The sequence below is a fragment of the Scyliorhinus torazame genome, chromosome 4 (assembly GCF_047496885.1).
Source record: "Scyliorhinus torazame isolate Kashiwa2021f chromosome 4, sScyTor2.1, whole genome shotgun sequence".
Lineage (NCBI taxonomy): Eukaryota > Metazoa > Chordata > Chondrichthyes > Carcharhiniformes > Scyliorhinidae > Scyliorhinus > Scyliorhinus torazame.
Genome location: NC_092710.1, coordinates 316,948,805 through 316,957,316, shown reverse-complemented (window position 1 = coordinate 316,957,316; position 8,512 = coordinate 316,948,805).

Genomic DNA, 8,512 nt, shown 5'->3' with positions numbered 1-8,512 from the left:
GCAGTGTTCACGATGCCTTCATCCTGGTATCTACGTGACCCCCGGCTGGGGGTTGGCTCCTGGGCGACGGGTTATCCACTGCGGTCGTGGCTGATGACACCTATTTGAAGGCCACAGAGCGAGTCGGAGACCTGCTACAAAGTCACCGATGCTATGATCAGAGACATGATCATGTGGTGGTTCGGCATCCTGAAGATGCGGTTCAGGTACCTGGACCACTCTGGAAGGGATTTCCAGTATGGTGCTGGGGAGGTCGTCCTCCGCAACATGCAGCACAGGGGCAATGTGCTGGAGAAGGAGGAAAAACTCCAGCCCTTGTCCGATGAGGAGGATGCGGTGGAGGGCAAGGATGGGCAGGAAATGGGGCACCGGCAGGCACGGGAGGCCGCACGACTTGTGTGCCAGGGCCAACCCACCAGGATGCTCTGATTGCCTCCAGGTTCACCGACCAAGGTGGGGAGGGACTGTCCAGAGGCACGGACACCACAGAGACAAGCCCTTGCCTCTAACACTATACTATGCCCTGCACCTGTGCCAACCTAACAGCCTTATGGACCCTATCATTACGTCTTGTTGGGACCTCGATGGTACAGGAGTGGAGGCAGTCTGCTGTGATTCCCGACCTACGACCTGGGTCCCCATTGTGGCTTTTGTAATGATATATATATAGTCAGGTTAGTGAAGGTTAATTATTACATCTCTGTGTAAATCACACACTAGAGGGCGCAACCACTTCTCTGTATATATGTCAGACCCTGAGGGAATTCTGGGAGCATAAGGAGAACACATGGTGACAGTATTAGAATAAGATTAGATTAGACAGAGTTAACATAAGGTTAGATCATAGTGTAGTTAGTGACGATTTAGATTATTGAGTACTGCTAGACAGATTCAATATTATTTAATTATTATCTATAGCTCAGTGTTCAAACTTCATTTAATTAATAGTACTATAATAAATTAGTTTTGTTTCAATCTTTTGATTGGTGGATTCATTGTCAACAACGGATCATTCTGGAAGAAAAGACAAAGAGCACAACATATTACCACAAATGGTAATATAACAGCCTTCTCCTGATGTGAGTGGGCCTGGATGGGCCTGGCTGCTGCTCGGGGACAGGAGGGAGGAGTCCGAGGTGCTGGGGTGTTCTGGCTCCTTCCCTGCGGGAGTCACGGGCACAGGCCCCATCACTTCTGCCTCGCTCAGGATTCCCAGTGGCCCCAGAGCTACTCCATGGGTCGGGCGTTGCAAGCGGAGCCAAACCCTGAGGCTCCCCACCACCTGGCGCTGCCAATCCTGGAGGCCGCTCTCGTCTCGGCCAGGGTCTGCATGCTCACAGCCATGGAGCACAGGGAGTGGACCCCGTTCGTCTGGGACTGCGGCACATCACGCTGTGACTGTGCCACCACCTTCCGGGTCTGTGCGACATCAGCCAATGACTGTGCCATCTGCTTCTGGGACTTCCTCTGTGTCTGTGCCACGTCGGGCAGTGCCTGGGCAATGCCGCCGACACTCTCATCCATGGTCTGCTGTGACTGGGCCATGCTCAGGAGCACTGCTGCAATTTCCAGGTGGCTCTGGCACCTGGCTGCCCGTGAGGCAGCAATCCCCTGTCCTGGGTCTCGGCTGGCGCCTGCACAGAATTCCCCAGGCCTTGGACATGCTGATCCATAGCATGCCAAAGCCCTCGCCCCCAAATCCTCCACCGCAGATGGCACCCGTGCGGTGTCGGTCTGGGTGACAGGTGTGGCTGGTACCACCTCCTGCTCCTGCACACGGTTGGACTCCTCCACCTCTGCCTGCGGGTACTGGATACTCGCCGACCACCCATCATGCCCACTCTGGTTCTGCCACTTCATTTCCACAATAGATGGGACTGCCTGATCCAGACCCGAAACCCATCTGGACGGCAGCTAGTCCCTGGGGTTGGCTCGCCCTCTGACCGTCCGCCCCCTCAGGAGTTCCTACCTCCACCTGCTGTACAGGATGTGATGTGTGGTGCGCACCAGAGAGTGTCCCAGGAGCCTCTTCACTAAAGTACCCAACAAGACGAGTGTCTTTGGGATGGAGGAGGGTGTTGGAGATAGCCATGACGGGACATCCATGTTATCTCAGACTCGAGCTCCAGGGTTTCCAGGGTCTCAGGCATATGGGTCCTCTTTGTGTTGGTGTCATCATGACAAGACGCGGGCCTGGGGGTGGTGGAGATGGTGTGATGGTTGTGTGGGGTTGAGGAAAGTGTGGGGTGAAGGTGTTGGGGTTAGGGTGGTGTGGGGGTGAGCGTTGTGTTGGGGGGGAGGTGTTGATACATGTATCACGGGGAACTGCAAGCTGGCGGGGTCTCACTTCTGCGCTGTAAATTCTATGATTCCTCGCCCAAGGCCGATCTCCCTTTCCTCTGGCCCACCGACTACATCCAGGGCCCGCTGCTGTGTCATGGTGGGGAGCTACAAGTCCAGCGGTCCCACTCCAGTTTTCTCCCACACCCTGCAGTTATGGGCGGCCTTCTCCTGGGGAGAGGGTGGGGGCAACAGGAACGCATAGTGTAAGACAGTCCGACGCTTGAAGCCCAGGAGGTGGGTAGCTGATGACTTCAGTGCCAGGGCACCCAGCTATGGCGGCCGGTATGAGTGCCGGCATGTGGTGCAGGATGGAATTCTACCACCCTCCTGGTGGTGGGGGTGGGGGTGGGGCGCGGTGGCATAATGGGTGTGTGGGACGGAAGTTGGTGCCAGGGGCACAGTGCTACCTAATCATCCTGGCCACCCTGAAGAGGTCGTCCAGTTTCTTCCGGCACTGCTGGCCAGCCCAGACGGTGTTGCTGGTGGTGCTGATTGTCTCTGCCACCTGCACCCAGGCACGGCGAATGGCGGTGATGTGTTGGGTGTTCTGGATCACACATAGGTCACCAACACTTGAAGTAGTGCAACACTATTTTATTAACAGGTTAACTATTTAAACATACTTGAACTGTGGGTAAATACGATACCAGCTTTAACTAAAGACCTTTGCCTTGTCCTAACCAGTTGATGCACTCAGCACATGGTGAATGTCTGTGTTGCAGGCTGTGAGCTCTGTGCTCCGAGCTGGCTGCTACTCGAATGAGCGGGAACTCTGATGCCCCCTGTCTTTATAGTGCGTGTGCTCTCACTGGTGATTGGCTAGGGTGTTGTGTGTGTTGATTGGTCCCACTGTGTGTCCATCAGTGTGTGTCTGCACCATGATATACTGGTGTATATTGTGACAGGCGGCAGCTGCCGGCTTCTTTCCCGGGCCGGGTACACGGTGACCAGCCTCTCATCCATGGTGTCCAGGAGGGTGTCGAGCTCCGCGTCGGTAAATCTCAGAGCCGCTTTCCTCGCTGCCATCTTGTTGGCTGGGATGGTGTGTCTGGAGAGTGATGTGTGTAGATGCGGCTGAAGCTTGTCAGCCTCCTGAGTATCAATCGCGAATCCCGCACCTTTTCTCATTGGAATCGATTGTGTTCCATGTGGCGCCGTTGCTAGCCCCTTAATGGTTGCTGAATCGGTCCAGGTGCGGCACCAGTTTTGCTGTTGTGGAAGTTCACGAATTCTGCCCCGGCATCAACACTTTAGTTTCAGGAACGGAGAATCCCGCTAAACAATCTCTTTGGATGATGAGTGTTTATCAAGCAGTACCTCACAAAAACACTTGATGGAAGTAAAGTGCCACAAACCTATTTGGGTCCTTTGTCCATGGCTCTCATTCTGTGCGATTGAGAGATACCAGGGACGGGATTCTCCGTGGGCCTCCATACCCCCACAATGCCAGGTACGCCATGATCTGGCAGATATGCCATATGGCCTCCCTGCTCAACCAAAATCTTTGATAGCACGTCCAGTTCGGCAAGTCCTCGAATGACAGGCGCTGCCTACTGTAGCGTCTCCTTCCTCCTCCTCGACCTCTTCGGCGGTCGGCTCTTCACTTCACCAGCTTACCCCTGTTCCTCTGGGGTAGGCTCCACTGCTGCGGGGTCCTCCCTGAGCAGACCCTGCTCGTACAGCCTCAGTGCACCCTCCAGCACTGCGGCGGCCTGGATGAAGGCCACCATTCCTGGTTGAAGTCCGAAGTCCATTGTCTGCAGGGGGTGAAAGGCCGACATGTTTGCAGAGTGCATACCCCCATGCCCAACCAGGTCCGACGGGCTAGACAATGGCTCCGGCCTGCGTTGCAGCCCCTGCCCGCATGTACCCCCCCTCCCCATCAGCACACCCACACCCGGCTGTTCCCCTGGCACTCTGCCCTCGCTCCGCAGCACTGGTCCCATTGGTGCACGGGCCTCTGCTCCCGACAACCATCCCTGCTGGCACGGGTACTGGTGGCTGGTCCTACTCATGCCCGAGGTACGCTCTGCGGCCCCCGTCCGGCACCCTCCTGTAGGGGAAACTGTGACTGTTGCCCTTGGGTGGGCTGCATGATTTCCTGCCGGCGGGTGGTGCTAGGCTTTGGGGGAGGGGAGGGGGGTGGTGTTGGTGGGGTGGGGTGGGGGGGGGGCTGGAGTACAGGGGTGGGGGGGGGGCTGGAGTGCAGGGGTGGTGGGCTGGGGGCACCATGGTGGGGGCCGGTGTCACTCTGCGTAACCACAAGCCATGGTGGCTGGTCAGCAAGGTGCACGGCAAGATGGCTGAGTTGCAGGCCGCAGCAATGGTGGTCCATGCCTGGACACCGCCCAGACAGAATAAAAGTATGTATTTAGTTGCTCAGCCATTTCTTTGTCCCCCATTATAAATTCCACTGTTACTGACTATTAGAATTTACATTTGTCTTTAACAATCTTTTTCTTTTTAAAAAATTTGTTCATGGGAGATGGGCATCGCAGGCGGGGCCAGTATTTATTGCACATCCTTGAGGGGCCAGTTAAGAGTCAACCACATTGCTGTGGGGTTGGAGTCACATGTAGGCCAGACCAGGCAAGGGCTGCAGGTTTCCTTTCCTAAAGGACATTAATGAACCAGATGGGTTTTTAGGACAACCGGCAATGGTTTCATGGCCATCATTAGACTTTTTAATTCCAGATTTTTATTGAATTCAAATGTCACCATCTGCAGTGGCGGGATTTTAACCTGGGTTCCCAGAGCATTACTCTGGATCTCTGGATTACTAGTCCAGTGACAATATCACTATGCTACTGCCTCTTCACGCACCTATAGAAACTTTTACAGTCAGTTTTTATGTTCCCTGCAAGCTAACTCTCGTACTTTATTTTCCCCTTCTTAATCAATCCCTTTGTCCTCCTGTGCTGAATTCTAAACTGCTCCCTATCCTCAGACCTGTTGTTTTTCTTGGCCAATTTGTATGCTTCCCCCTTGGATTGAATACTATCTCTAATTTCCCTTGTAAACCATGGTTGGCCACCTTTCTCGTGTTACTTTTGTGGCAAACAAGAATAAACAATTATTGTAGTTCCCCCATGCGCCCATTGAATGTTTGCCATTGCCTATCCACAGTCATCCCTTAAGTCACGTTTCCCAATCGATCATAGCCAACTCAAAGAACAAAGAACAAACAGCACAGGAACAGGCCCCTCGGCCCTCCAAGCCTGTTGCGATCACATGTCCTACCTAGACCAACCGCCTCATATCATTGTAGTTTCCTATAAGTTTCAGGACTCTAGTTTCAGAATCAACTATTTCACTCTCCACCTTGATGAAGAATTTCGATCATATTATGGTCGTTCATCCTCAAGGAGTATCGCACAGCTAGAGGTGGAGGTACACCCACTGTGCTGTTAGAGGGGAAGTTCCAGCATTTTGACCCAATGACTGAAGCAATAGCGGCATATCAGGGTGGTGAGTGGCAGAGATTCTCGAAGTTCTGCCCAATTATTTGCTGCCTCTCTTTGCATCTTCCCCCAGCGAGTTGACAGCTGCTTCCAGAGGCCCATCATCTAAGTGGGACTGAGTGGGTGGCTGGTCTCCAGCAGCCCTCCGAGTGCCGGAGACCTGGGTTGTCCTTGCCTCCGAGTGCTGAGGGAATGTGTCTGTGAGGTGTTCCCCAGAAAGTGTCTACAATTCTAACCTTGAATGACACCCCACCAAGATGTGTGTCACTGCTGTTGGAGGGTGGGGGCAGGCGGTGTGACTGTTCCTCATGAGCCCCCTCATTCTCAGACATGGGGGTTTGGAGAGCTGCTGGGCTGACGAGCTGGCCGTGGTCTTCGGGTATCTGAAAAACCACAAAGGAACACTTTTAATGGATGAGTTGAATCTCTTTTGGAGTGCACAGCACTCAGTGTGAATTGGAGGGTTGGGTGAAGTGATGGAGCTGAGATCCGCACTCGATTGTTACGAGAGGCCGAGATCTGCGTTGCCATGGGAACCTGTCCTTGCCGGCAAGCTCTGCAGCAGCCTCTTTGAAATCGTTGTGGGCGATGATCTCTCCTGCACTGGATGCCACTTCGCAGGTGGTTGGCATCCGCGCTGACCTCCTGAGCAAGGGCCTCCTAGGCTGGAGAGGTAGGCTTTGTGTGCTTAATTGAGCACATGCTGGTGGGCCTGGACTCATCGATCAGGGGCCTCGAGGTGCCTTGGCTGTGAAAGCAGGTGCTGCCTTCTTGAGCTTGCTCTTCGCCTTTTGTGCTTCTGTGCTGTGATTATAATTATACATCATTTGTATATTCTGGGTTCCGGATGTAATTCATGGTCTGGTGCAGATGGGTGGGCTGGAGAGAATGATGTGAGTGTGCTGGACTGGTGTTTAAATATGACACCGGGACCTTTGAACCCGCCAGTTGACGGCAGGCGGATGAATCATCTGCCAGTTTGGAGGCGAACCCACCGGTGCGCAATTAACGTGAATCCGAAAGCAGAATGTGCCGTGGGATCCTGCCATCCTGGCCAGTGGGAAAAGCATTTCAGGAGCCGCCTGCAACTGCACTTACTAGCTTCGTAAATGGAAAATACTGCGGTTCCAGTTTAGCTCCCCGGAATTACATGGCCACCTATTATCTGGTATCATTATTACCAACGGGTGATACTTTGACAGTTGTGAAATATGCCAGGTTCATGTGTCAACTGGCAACATTTGAATTGAGAGTAAATCTTCGCTCACAGTCGTTGAATTAGAGCCCAATTCGGAAATATTCCGATGTCAAGTGTGCACATGAATTATGTGGTTCGTAGCAATTAATTCCATTAAAAACAAAGAAGCTGTGTGTTATCATGCTCACAGCCTCAGGTGATGTCTGCTGCCAGTTTTAGCAATACAAGAACCAAGGAGGAGGTTACATAGCCTGGTCCTCTTAACTTACTACTGCTGTCCCCTGCCATAGCTGAAGGCACAATTGTAGTGATCAAGCAAGCTTCCTATTGCTTATGCACCACAAAAACAGCTAACATTTTGAAGTTAAAATACTGAATTGGATTGACTTGCCCTGTTATTAGCTCGTCACAAGGAGCAGGGCCATGGAGCGATTGTGTCCGAAACCATTTTTATTGCTTTCAGTTATGCTTGCTAGAAAACTGCTGAAAAAGTTTGGAGAGAACAGAATGATACATAGTCCTTCTTCCCCATTGGCGATCACTTGCAAATGAGTATGATTGCCCACCTAAGATGTGTTACTGGACACAGATGCTGTGGGTTCTTGCATGACGGATGGGAGCCCGATCCTAGGTCAACATCTCTAGTTGTTTCCGGGAGATGGGATCTGTCCTTGGACCCTAGATTGCTGGTTTCCTCCCACAAGTCCCGAAAGACGTGCTTGTGAGCGTCAAAGTACTATAACCCCGGTGGGGCAGCGAGTGCCTGGTTGGGTCTGCTTTTGTACTCCGTGGGTAGGACTTTCCGATTTCCCCCCTCCGTGGCAGAGGAGGCCCACCATTGGCTGGCAGTGGGAATATCCTGCTGGTACGAAGAGCTGGAAAAGTTCAACCAGTGTCTCGAGTTATGAAGCCCAAGGTACCATAGCCATTACTTTTTTTTTTGAAAAACATTTTATTAAGGCATTTATAATTTTATAATAGTAACAGTAAACAGTACACATACAAATATAAACATAGTGCAAAGACCGCCTCCCTCTCTCACAAGTCCAACCTCCTCTAAACGACAATCATCTCTGCTGACAGTTTTCTCCAAAGAAGTCGACACACGGCTGCCACCTCCGGACGAACCCCGGCATTGACCCATTTAGGGCGAACTTGACTTTCTACAGTCTGAGAAACCAGGCCATGTCACTAAACCAGATCTCTGAATTTGGGGGCCTTCGAGCCCCTCCACGCGAACAATATCTGTCTCCGGGCTATCAAGGAGGCAAATGCCAAGACGTCAGCCTCTCTTACTCCCTGGACTCCATGATCTTCTGACACTCTGAAAATCGCCACCTCTGGACTAGGCTTCAAGGGACTGGAAGGGGTTGGTCCGAGGGGGGAGTAGAACACAGGGTCTTGCTATATATTTCCGGGGGATGGGAGATATTATGAGGTTTTGAGGGGAATTTTGGTTCTCTGGGTACAAATTGAATCTGGGGAAAAAGCGAGATGTTTGCGATCCAGG